Source organism: Scleropages formosus, chromosome 6 (assembly GCF_900964775.1).
Source record: "Scleropages formosus chromosome 6, fSclFor1.1, whole genome shotgun sequence".
Taxonomy (NCBI): Eukaryota; Metazoa; Chordata; class Actinopteri; order Osteoglossiformes; family Osteoglossidae; genus Scleropages; species Scleropages formosus.
Window position 1 is genome coordinate 37,524,258 of NC_041811.1, and position 13,572 is coordinate 37,537,829.

A 13,572-nucleotide genomic window follows, 5' to 3' on the forward strand; every position below is an offset into this window, starting at 1 on the left:
ATACGGAGCGTACGGTACCGTCGAAGGTGATGCTGCGAATGTGACGGGGACAGAAGAGCAGCGTCACTCCAGGAAATTTCCGCAACGCAACAAAAGGCTGGGATTCCGGCGGTGACGCTCCTGACGCTCGAGTGTTTCGAGCCGCAGCAGAAGTGTTCGTTTCACCGACGTTTCAGCTTCTGGCGGTGGGTCACGTCTAAAGGGGCGCGAGGCCTGAAAGGCACAACTGCGTCATTGCTACTGTTATTGGTACAGCAACGACAGCAATGCGAACACAAAAGAATAACGAGAACGGCAACACCCCCCAGCCCCCCCTTTCGCGGCGCGGGGCCCGACCCTGGCGGCATGTGGAGGCAAGCGGGTGTTGCGGGGGCCACCTTGCCACATGCCCTTCCGAATGACGGCTTAAAACCCCTGCTCGTCTGTGGCGCCTTTCATCTGCTGCCAGTTTAGCAGTGTGACAGAGACTGGAAAGGGATTAACCACCCCCCCCGTCCCCCAGCAACCAGAGACAGCACAGGGGTTTGGGGGGGGGGGGGGGGGGTGAGGAAGAGGCACACGCTCACACACGCTCACACACGCTCACACACGCTCACAGAATTTTCTTTTCCGATGGATAGGAAATGATTCCAAAGGATTTTTCAAAATTTACATGATCAGAACAATTGATTCTTTCTGAGGAAACTGCACAGTAAATTGAATAGCAGAGCTGTCTCACCCCTAACCTTAATCCCAAATTTAACGCTAACCCTAAAATTGGTCCTAATCTTTACTGTAACCTTAACCCTGTGACCCTAAGACTAACCCTACCCTTAATCCTAATTCTAATTCTGATGCTAATCCCAACCCTGATCTTAATTCTAACCCTAACTCCTAACTCCTAACTCGAACCATCGGCTGGAAAAATGGCAAAACGTTGGGCTCCAGGGAAGCTCTTCATCGCTCGCAAGACTTGATCCTGAACAGATGACTTGAAAACACTTCCCCAGTGCCCTGGTGAAACTGTTTTTAAGGCTCTATTATTTGTAATGATTTTCTAGACATAAAACCCTGTTTAATGTCTCTTTAAATTTTATTAAAACCCATTTTATGTTTTCTTTTTCAAAAAATGGAAACCAGATGCAAAATTCCAATAGATAAGTGCAGGCTCTAAATCAGAGTGTAAAACAATGAATAAATATGTAAATATGTATGTGTGCAGGGGGTGCGGTGGCGCAGCGGGTTGGACCGGGTCCTGCTCTCCGTTCGAGTCCCGCTTGGGGTGCCTTGCGACAGACTGGCTTCCCGTCCTGGGTGTGTCTCCTCCTCCTCCTGCCTTGCACCCCGTGTTGCCAGGTTAGGCTCTAGGTCACCACGACCCCATTTGGGACAAGTGGTTTCGGTCAGTGTGTGTGTGTGTGTGTTTCTCTGTTTGTTTCTATGTATGTGATGAATTGTTCACGGTACACAATGTATAATTTGACAAGTCTAGGTCACTTTGCATTACTCCAGCGCTGCCACTTGTCTGCGAAGGTGACCCCCCTGCCCCCCCCACTAATTCCACTGCCGGTGTCATTCACTGTTCACAGGGACCTCTAGAGATCTTCTCCACGTCACGTCATCTGCAAAGACCGGCCCCCCGCGGAGCTTCTTTGGGCTCAATGTCTAGAAGACCTGCTGACTCACGCTGAGCGCAGCGGTTCCCTCCGTGTCAGCTGGTCCTGTTTCAGTTGAGGGACGGGGAGCGGGGAGCGGGGGGCCGGAGTGACTTACGGCCTCCTGGAGGAGCGGTCTGCACCTGGAGAGGGTGACCACAGGCTCTCTGAGCCACACTGAGTTGGGGACCCCCAACCCCCCAACCCCCCAACCCCAGCCCCTCACCCCCTGCTCACTGGTCACCTCAACAAGATTAACAGCCGGGCAGAACAGGGCCCAACGGTGCCGGTGCTGTCTTTGTGGAAACAGCCATAAATAGCCCTGAATAATGTTTAGATCTTAGATTTTAATTTGAAACGCAGAACTTCTGCTAGAATGTAAGTCACTATAAACAGAAGCGAAAGGAAATGGCCCAAAATTATTTTCTCGGAAACATTATTCTATATCCCACCCAAGTTGGAGAGAAATTGAATGAACGAATAAAATTACAGCACTGCTTTTAATTCAGAAAAAACCAAGCAAAATACGCTCATTTTGTAAAAGAAAAAAAAGAAAAAAAAGTGTTACATCCTTATTATTTTCATACATATGAAAAGCAATTTACTGTGTAGTATTTGTATCTTGAAACTGCACATGAAACTGCACAGTCAAATAATACCAGTTTCTTCTAAATGTTTCTCTAAAACCCTTCAAGTAAGATTAGTTCTGATGAACAACTGATGTCATTAAACCCTTTTCAGCAACAAAAGAAAAAGAAAAAAAAACTGCTGAGGGTTCAAGTCACTGTAGATGTCACTAAATACGCTGTGCTCACATACTGGCCTTTGGAGAACATTCTAGACACACAGGGTGTAATAGGAAGACCTGCAGTCGTAGGAAAACCATGTTTTTGTTTGAATGAGACGGCAGGTGAAGAAAACAAAAAGTACATTAAAAACTAAACAATCAGAGTGCAGGAAAAATCCTGGTCAACACAGCTGGTCAAGGAGACGCGGCGCGTGGCGAACGGCTGACTGAGTTCATCGCGGCCTCGCTCTAGGGGCGGAGCCTATCCAGGGGACACTGGACTGGGGGGGTGCAGTCCATCACAGGGTACCCCCCCCACCCAACACACACACACACACACACACACACACAATGGGCCATTTAGAGTGAGCCATTTATTTGAGCTACATGTCTTTGAATGCGAGGGGACGCGGTGGCACGGCGGGTTTGGCTAGGTCCCGCTCTCTGGTGGGTGGGGGGTTTGAGTCCCGCTTGGGGTACCTTGCGACGGACTGGTGTCCCGTCCTGGGTGTGTCCCCTCCCGCTCCAGCCACGTGCTCTGTGTTGCCGGGTTAGGCTCCAGTTTGCCGCGAACCCGCTTGGGACAAGCAGTGTCAGACAATGTGTGTGTGTGTCTTTGGATGGTGGGAGGAAACCAGAGCACCCAGTAGAAACCCACAGAGGCAGAACATGCAGACTACACATAGACTGAGCTGGATTCAACCCTTTGCCCCAAGAGCTCAGTGCTGTGAAAGAGAGTTTAAAAGTTGGAAAACTATGTACGGAACTCCAGAGGCAGGACTGTACTGTACATTTACCTTATCGTTTCTTGACAATTTTAGCATCCTGACCAGTTTTACTGCAGTAGCACTGTAAAGAAAAGTACAATTTTTCTGAGTTATAATTTGCTCCTTTTCAATGAATAATGATAATAAGAGCTACTGTACATTTTTGTGCTCATTCTGTGCAAATTGTGAGATTTTCTCAGTGTTTCAGGAATGATTTGTTTACTTGTTTACTTCTTTTTACTTCCCAGCCTGATGTCAGGCTGTATATGTAACGCTGTTCATGCTGTCCTGCGGTAATTTTCTCATGCGCTTCTCTGTTACTACATGGCTCGGCGTCAGCGGCACTGGGGTGAAAATGAGCTGATTCCACCATGAGGACAAATTGTGATTATTGTCTAAGGGAAAAGAGTCTTTGTGCACCCTGTGGAACGAGGAGGCAGGACTGGCCGATGGAGAAGAGGGCGACACAGGAGCCCAGGCACTGTAGTATCACTATAAAGAAAGAAAGAAAAAAGGAAGAAAGAAAGAAAGAAAGAAAGAAAGAAAGACAGAAAGAAAGACCTGGCAGGTAAACGACTCTCTTGAAACACTGTGACAACTTCATTCTCTTACACACTGAACTGAGAAATAGTGGCACCAACAAATCAGTGTCACATTGGCGCTGCTGTCCACCTTTGGTTGATCTGGTCTAATTTTTATTATTACTGTTATTGCTGTTGCTGCTGCTGCTATAATTTCAGTAAATTCCAGCGAGACACAGAGCAGTTTATGGTTTTATTAATATTTTAACAGGAAATGCTCTTTTTTCAGCTCACGAGAGCTGTTCGGAGAGCAGTACAGTTACACTTTTCTCTCCCTTTTCTACAGTGAAAACAAAATCTCAGCTCGACCTCTTCCAGTGGTTGCAAAGAGCGCCCCCAACAGGCGGACAGTGAGCACTGCGGTGCCTCAGAGCAAAAGCTCATGGGAAGGCTCTGTGAGGACTCCTACTGGACATTGTCCAAAGTGTCCAACTGTCCCAAATGTCCAAACTGTCCAAAAAGCAAACCACTAGACTGTAGTAAAACCAAGAATGTCACATTCATGGGGACTTTCTAAAATCCTGCAAAGCGCTGCAAATCAAGGTCGACGTCATACAGTCGGGAGAAACTGCCATCGGGTTTTGAATCCCGCACAGCATTTAATTTTATTTTTAAGGTGCTCAACAAAGTCCAGCCCAAAATAACTGTCTCACAGTTTTAGCATTTACACAGTTGGGCAAATATACGTATGTGTGTATACACATGCACACACACACACACACACACACACACACAGAGGCAATTGGAGTTTTGCATACTGTTCACCTGCTGTAAGTTGCTGCTCATTGTGTGTTGAAATGGTAAGTGTTTGGACATAAGGGAATAACACCATTGCCTTCTTTTATAATTTATTAATAATAATAATAATAATAATAATAATAATAATAATAATAATGATGATTATGATGATGATGATGATTTTTGCATATATATTCTCCTTGCTTTTATGTTCATTGTACGAGCTCTGTGACACCTTACAGAATGACATATTTAAGTTAGAAGGGGAAATGAATCACTTTCCCAATTGGCACATTCCTGAAGCGCAGAGGAAACGGCAACGAAAAAGTGACATGACGACGTAAAAGGACAGAGCTCTGAGTCCCCGCAGCCTGTGGCAAACACCTTCTCGGCCCCTTGTCCGCTTGGCTGGGGAGGTATTTTTGCGGTACGGTATGGTGCTGCACGGTGCTGCAAAACAAGGCCTTACAAAAGCACTGCAGTTGAGCTTCATTCGTACCCGTGACCAAGTCAAACAGCAGAAGCAGTAAGACTCTTCCATGCTTTTTACCCACTTTTAGCCAAACCGCTCAGCATGAAATGGTCCGCAAAATCCACACACCCCCATACAGCTGTATTGTTATAATATGTAAATTTACGTCTGACACAATCCCTGACGTACGTGTCTGAGATGCAGTGTGTCCTCCCATTGATGTGATCTGAACATGTAACACTGAGTTAAGGGTCAATGCCTGTATTTTCTCTAAGTACGAACTGTACAGTCTTTACAAACGCAAAGGAAATGGAATAGATTTCTGTGACACACACACACACACACACACACACATTTTCAGAACCGCTCGTCCCTTACGGGGTCACGGGGAACCGGAGCCTACCCGGCAACACAGGGCGTAAGGCCGGAGGGGGAAGGGGACGCACCCAGGACGGGACGCCAGTCCGTCACAAGGCACCCCAAGCGGGACTCGAACCCCAGACCCACCGGAGAGTAGGACTGCGGTCCAACCCACTGCGCCACCGCACCCCCTTATGATTTCTGTGACACATAAACCTAAATCAATCAATCAGTCAATCAATAAACAAAGCACCAAATATGGCCTGCATCACAGATTAGGTGGCAGTCAAACTGTTGCCGTGGTAACACATTTGCAGCATTCCAATTAATCCATGTGCTAGAGGAAGTGCTATGAGCAGGATTTCACCCGCTGAATGGAAGAATAAATGATTCCGGAACCGCCGACGGCTCGTCGACGTGTGTGAGCAGTTGATGGGACACGCTGGGGAAAACTCTACGATAATGACATAACGGCTGGATTTTCCACCATTAACGTGTTTAATGTTTTTACTGTACGCATTTCTGCATAAACTATGTTCTACAGGTGAAGGTGCGCGTCACTCTATCCCGGCGTACCGGGGTACAGTGCAGTGAAACACAGAATGAGCAAATCCCCTGTTGCTGCTCTTTGAAAGGTGCTTTCACACCGCATGAAGGTAAAAATCGTAAATGTCAAGTCTTTCCTGTTTCCTTTAAATTCACAAAATTACTTTGACACAGCGGGGTGAATTAAATGGTGACGGAAGCACAATTGCTACAAGTTTGTACTTTGGGCCAAATGTGCTCATTTTTCAGCACAGTGACACCTTACATTTTCATTCTTTGGTTTGAAGTCACAATTGTACAAACAAACTGACCGTCTGAGTAGCGTTACCATGGAAACAGTGTGTAGTACCACGTTAACAGTCTGCAGTACTATGTTAAAGTGTCTCTGAAACATGAGACACATTCTAGTTTGTTTTGTACGGAAGAAACGTGGGGCAGTCAAACACTAGCAGAGAAGTGTGTGTGTGTGTGTGTGTGTGTGTGTGTGTAGAAATCAGCAAAAAACCATTGACTCGGAGTGAAAATGGTGACTTCGCACAGGACTGAGTTACCGTGGTTAATTACGCTTCCTCTCGGTTCATTCAGCTGAAAGGCTTTACAGTGTAACGTGTCGCATTGTTCTCGTCCCTTTTGTTCGCTCCTTGACCGCTAGGAATTGCGCTCATCTTCATTCGGGAAGATACATTTGGAATTCGACTTTATTCCTGCAGAAAGAGCCCTGCACAGAGACGTCGAGATTGTGCGAAAAAGCTGAATACTTCCCGTGCAATTTCCTTCATTTTGAAGCAAATGGAAGGGGAATTAGGGGCTGCAGCCCTGACCCCCCTCACGCTCCTAGAATGACCCCTGGTATGATGGTGAAAGACGCATCATTTTTACAGATCGTACACGTGTGTAACTGGCCTTTGCCGAATGGAGCACAGCGTTACTTACTGTAGCACTCATGTCAGTGTTTGCTTTAAAGTGCATCTAAATACTCAACGTTCAGCTTGTCGTGCTAAAATATAAACTCGTTCCCACTGACACCTTCCCGTCATTTAATATTCTTTTTTCAGACGTTGACACCGCGTTGAAACCGACTGGTTTCCATGGAAACGTGTTGTTGTTTTCACGTGTGACGACGACATGTTTTCCAACAGCCGTGTTGACGAGACATCGAGAAAACGACGAGGCGAGGAAGGAGCAAAGAGTGTAATGGAACACGGAGGAACAGAAATACACCAGTAGCCCTTTATTGTGCTTCGGCGAGAAAAAAAATCCCTTAGAGGTCATTATTTCAATTACGCATATTAATACGTATGATTAGGGCAACTGCAGCGCAGAAATGAACGAAAACATCTGTATGCAAACAGAGCATCTCTTGCTCCTGCCACTAATGCGAGCAGTCAGATTCTTTGTGCTGTAAGAAGGGACAGGAGACACAAAGCAGCTGATCTCAGTTCTGTGTTCAGTAAGTGACGTCACCGAATGTCACCGAATGGTGTTTCAAGGTGCCACCTCAGTCCATGGAGATTGACACTTTTTCTTGGTTTTTCTTCAGTCTTTCTCATTAGTTATAGTATTTATAATTAATTATAATCAGCAAAATCATCTACTCACTTTATCTTCATAATTACATTGTGTGCATATTTTTTGAAATGTGCAGAAGCTGAGTGGAATAAATATTGACCAGCGCAGAAATGAGGGAAATGGGACAATTAAGTGAATAAATTGGAGAAAAATCAGGGCAAATAGCAATTTTGTTGTAAAAGTTGTTCAAGCGTCAGGATTAAAGTGACGAAACCAAACGGAAGTAGGAGGCAATTTTGAAACCACAGATTTGACCAAATAAATAGAAAAAAAAAAAAACGTGTAGAGAGAATATTGTGATATTATAAAGTGACGACACAAGGTCATCTCGGACTGTTGTGTTGTTGCCTTCCCCAAGCCCACCCCATCCCATCCCATCCCAGGACACGATAACTAAAGGGTTAAGAGCCTTGAGGTCCATTAACACAAAATGTAAATGAGGAAAGAGACGGAAATGTACAGTTATGTGACACTTTTCTCCAAAGCTGCTTACAGTTACTTTCCCATCTGAGCAATTTAGGGTAAGTACCTTGTTCAAGGCTACTACAGGCAGAGGTGAGAATGAAAGGTGCGACCCCAAGGTCCAGAGGCAGCAGTTGTAACCACTACACTTCCAGCCCCTAATAAAGCACCCTGTACACCACACACACACACACAACGGATGGAACGGATCAGATAGGAGCACGGACATTGTAAGGGAACGCACACGACACACACGTACGCACATCGACGCGCCTTCAAAGCAGCCCGTGAGACCTTGTGACGCAAAACGATCACAGCGTCCACTGTGGGGGAAACCAGAGCACATGTACACACGTGTGTGTGTGCGCCAGCAAAGAAGGAGGAAGAGGAGCGCGGTGAAACACTTACTTGTTCTCTGCCGCTTTCCTTCATTCTGTGTCACGCAAGTTCCAAGAGCCTGATGAGGAAGGACACTGGAAGTCGGAGCACAGTGCCATGGTGATATGCAAATGAACCATTCTGCTGAACGAGAGAGCCATTTATTATTCATAAATTACTTATGTTTATGCAAATTGGAGCACGAAGAAGATGGGGGTGGAGGAGACGGGGGGTTGAGTTTGTGTGTGTGTGTGTGTGTGTGTGTGGTTGTGGTTTCCCTCAGGCATCACAGAGCTTCTCCAGACCAATTTCGTTCCATTTATTACTTACTTTATTATAGCTGTATCCAAAACTTTTACAAAAACTATGCAAAAAATAAAGAGGTATCCATCTATTATACATATTAAGTGCTTTTGACAGGGAACGGAAAGAAGCGGGAGGCCGACTGACGCATTTCTGGGGAGTCGGCCGCTTCCTTTTGTGACTTCAGTCACAGATGAGACACGCGGTCGATATTGAATGCGAAACACTTTTTAATACATTCTCCCAACGCCGTCCTGCACTGCGCTCCCGTGTCACCTGATGAGCAGGAGGAACACGACTTTATTTACACTCTCGGGGGTCTTTTTGCGCTGCCCCTTGTCTAGCTTCTTCCCTCTGACGTGGCTCTGAGGGTCAGAGAGGGGCTCCACGTCAAGGTGATCGTTCCTTCGTGAAGTTCATAACGAAACTGTGGGTGTGTCTAAGAATTGTTCATAATTTTCTATAAATTATTCCACAATAACTATTAAAGTTATTTACAATTTTACATATATAACACACGCACAAACACAACTATGCAAGTGGACATTATCAAGTCAGTCTTGCAAATGTGGCATGAATGCACTGCAGACTCTTCCATGCAACATCGGCTTGTCCTGGGGTGTCGGGGGGGCCGGGGCGACACACCCTGGGTGGGACGCACACTGGTTCGTTGCAGGGCGACCCGAGCGGGGCTCAAACCCCCGACCCGCCACACAGAGGGCACCGGCTGAACCCGCTGCACCGATACACCCCCGCCCCCCACTGCACTGTAATCTATACCTTAATTCTCTTCCACAATTGAAATAATTCCGTAGGCCGGTTCTTGTGTTCGTTATGCTGAAATTCCACAAATAATACACGTAAACTCTCTATTTAAAATATGTGCCAAAAACACTTCTTTGAACATCTGTGTTTTCAATCAGGTAAGACTCCAAGCAAAGAATGGACACATTTCAAATTTTCAGTAGTTTATTTCGATTATGTGAAATACCCGTCCCAGCGCACACTGAGTACAGAAAGGTATTTTTGTTACAAAAAATACAGTATTATAGAAGACAGTAAATTGCATTGCACATACAACTATTTCAGTGATTTAACACCGAAAAGCATTTGGTTGAATCATGCTAATATTCCGTCCATCTTCATTTCTGATGAACCAGAACATGCAGAAAATTAACATTTACAAATTTTCTTATAATCAATCAGTATGGTGGACGCAATATATATATAAATATATACACAATTCACAACTGATTATTTAATTGCATATTCATCATATCAAAAGAGTTTTCAAATGAAATGAGCGAGGTGCAAAAGTTGCATAAATATCTGTTTCAAGGAAGACTTAAGGCATGAGTGCTAAACTTCTTAAAGGTAACTTCTCCCTGATTTTTAACAGAATGTAGCCCCTCTGCTTTACATTTGAGAAAATAAAAGGAATAAACAAATTCAAACTGCTATAAAGAGTATATACAGTGTGTGTAGAAAGTATTAGACCCCCAGACTGTTACCAGTTTTCTGTTTCAACAAAAAGCTACATCCTTCTTTCTTTCCTTCCAAAGTGTTTACTATTTTGATGCAAATACTTTCTATACTTACTTCCTGCTAATTTTATGCAAAAGTTTGGGCACATTTTATGTTCCGCTGAATCTTTAAATGAAAACAAGACAACCACCTCTGTAGGGTACAAACTTGAAATATTTTAACACACAATTGGTATTTATTTGCTGACAAAACCATGGATATGCATGTGCAAAAGTCTGGGCACCAGTCAGTCAGTTCTTAGTAAGAGCTCCTTATAGCGGCAAAACATTTCTCGAAGTTAACTAAGAGCCTTCTGGTCTCGCTTTATGAATTCCTACAGCTCGAAAATACTCTTTACTCTAATTGCTTGTACTGTAATTTTGGGGCATCAGAGTTTCGGTAATTCTCGCATCTGGAAACCGTGACGGTCCTTCGGAAATCTTATTCTTTGCTACTTTATTTTATGGTTGAAATTCGGATGTTTCGATCACTGTCAAGCTGAAATATCCAAGATGCTTTCAGCCTCAATTTCTTCACACTCTGGGGTCATCATTTCTAGGATTTGATATTTACTGACATCCGTTCTTTCCAACTAACTGTTCCACTGGTGCCACAAAACCCCAAACGTAATGGTTGGCATTATATTCCAAAAAATGCTTTGATGTTTCTGTGTTGGCGGCCAAAACATCGTCTGGATTTAATCAGTCGACAATGCTTTGTTTCAGAAAGTTTGAGGTTAATCCAAGTTTTGTTTTGCATACTGTGGACGTTGACTTTCGAGATGGTTTTCTTCTGATGAGTTTTGCACACAGATCATTTCTGAGTAAATAATGCTGTGGACCTGGACACTGTGCACCACTACTGCAGTCTCAGCTACACTTCTCTGTACCTGCCTGGTTTATGAGTAGTAAATCTATCAGATTTCTGGGGGTTTTCTACACACCGTTCCCCTTAGTCATAATTTCATTGTGGAGGTTAACAGTGAAAACTCCAAGGTCGAGGCATTTAGATATTTTTACAGAAATGCACAGCTTTTTAAGAGGCACTTCTTTAAAGTTAAGTGACAGGTGCTTAAAAGAGCCCATGGCTGCTGAGAGCAGGTACAACGCTGAGTGTCGGAGGGTCAGAGCTCTTATTGAACTCAGCAGTCGTCTTTGCTTGGCTTAACTTGAGGCTTCACATAGCAGTCAAGTCTCGAAGCTTTAAAGATGTATTAGTGAATTAACTGAAAGGCTGCCCAAAATCACATGTTCATCATTTTTATGAACTACTTAAGATCTGCAGCAAATTATGCTGTGCAAATATGTCGGTATGTTTGTACGCTGCAGAGATTGTTCTTCCTTGCTAACCTCTTTTCACTTATTCAATGCAACGCACAATTTGACAAGGAGTGCCGAGACAGAACACGTACATAGTTATTTGTGGCATTTACAGAACTGTCTGAACTACCCAACATCTCCGCTTAGATTAGAACTTCTCAGCCTTATTCTCCAAGGGTAGGTTTATATATGGGATTTCCTTCTTCTAAAACCACTCAAGTGACATAACTTTGTACAACTGAGCAGTTCCCATAGCGTCAGTGTAGCTTATATCCAATGGGCTACTAGGTGATGTAAACCTCATTTACACAAGAGTATAGGAGACTCTCATGTTTCACATGGATACATATAAAATACAATTAAACTATCTAAACACTAGCTAAACATTCCATACAAGTGAACCTATTATTTATTTATTGAGGCATAAATAAAGGCAATTTTGAGTTTGTGGTCCACTAAACTTCTCTGAATGTCTAAATTCCTCTGCTTCTTTAGCAAAGTTAGGCCAAAGTAAACTTTCCACTTTACTGATATAAGACTTGGAGACCTGCATTGGACCTATTTGGTCTTGATGAAGGCACCTAATTTCAGAACTAGTGAAATCAAATGCTGGTTCCTAGATCAATGGAAACTTACTATGTTAGAGTGATAGGTTCCCCTTGTATAATGAAAGCTCAAAATTTAAAATTCAGTTTGTAGCCTAAAATTGTGAAAAAGAGCAATCGTATCACATCACACCAATTAATGACTTTTGAGAACCAAAATTTCAATTTCAAATACACCAATGACATCGAACGCTGCACAAGAGGAGCAACTGCCCCATGTGAAGTGTGGCTTCTCTTGTGCAGGTCAGTTGTCAATAGCTCGTCTCATTTTGATTCATTGTTCTTTTACTGCAAATGATGTACAAATACCTCAGCAGTTCTGAGCATTACAAATGACTACAATAATCTATAACGACCATAAAAGCGATTTCTCAAAGCACGATAAAGATAAAAGGGCCAAATCTTTAAAGCAATTTAAAATAAACATTAGCATTTTAATTACAACACTAAACGAACAATAGAATCCATCCATTATTAAATGACCGCTTGTCCAGTGTAATATTAGGGTGGTACAGAGCCTATCCCATCTTTACAGAACGTGAGGCAGAGTACACCTTGGATGGAACATTACACACTCATTCACATTTAGTTATTTAACAAACTTTTCGCCAAAGCTGGGTAATTTTTAATGAAGCAATTCAGGGTTAAATACCTTGCTCAAGGGTACTACAGCACCTGGAGGAAAACCACGTCAGCATGGGGAGAACTCCAGAGACTGAGGCAGGAGTTGTGAAGCACCAGTGCTACCCACTATGCCACAGTACCCCCAAGAACAAGAGAAATAATAAATTTATAAAAAAAAAAAAAGAATAGCAGGATAAGTCTTGGGAAAAGGAGAACATAGGTGTTTTATCTACAAGCAATTTTGAACAGGTGGGTTTTAAGTCTGGATTTAAAGGCGTCTATAACAGTTTGGATATTCTGGACTTTGTTTTGTATTAGATTTTGTGTTTAAAAGGCAGGAGGTTTTCCATCTTTGGTGAAAATTATGGGTGAACATTCAGCAGTTCAGATATGCATTATTTACTTTTCAATTAAATTTTAAAATTGAAAAATAATTTTAAAAACATTTTCTGTTAAAATAACAGTAATGAACATCTACTAGTAAAGTGAATTCTCATAAATAGAGCTCAAGAATTACAGTCATTGGCCTGTACTAGAAAAGTGAAAAAGAGCTGTTGAAACTTTGTGTGTGGGGGGGGAAAAAAAAAAAAAACTCCAATAAAGAATATCCAAAAAGAAGACACCTTTTTCATAGTGCTCTACATGGCTTTGCTGATGATTCAATAATTCCCCCCCACAATACAGTCTTTACTCTAATAACAAAAGAACACAAACGTGATGTTAATGTCCTGCTCTGAAAATAACACTACACAGGCAGTATGAAAGTACATAAAAATGACTTAATGTAACAAACATCAAAATATGACTGAAATCTGCCATTCACAAATGCAAAATTACTTCTGTGGGAAAAGTTCTATATTAAAGCGTAGGTACAGAGTATAATTATAATGCTGAAATCAAATA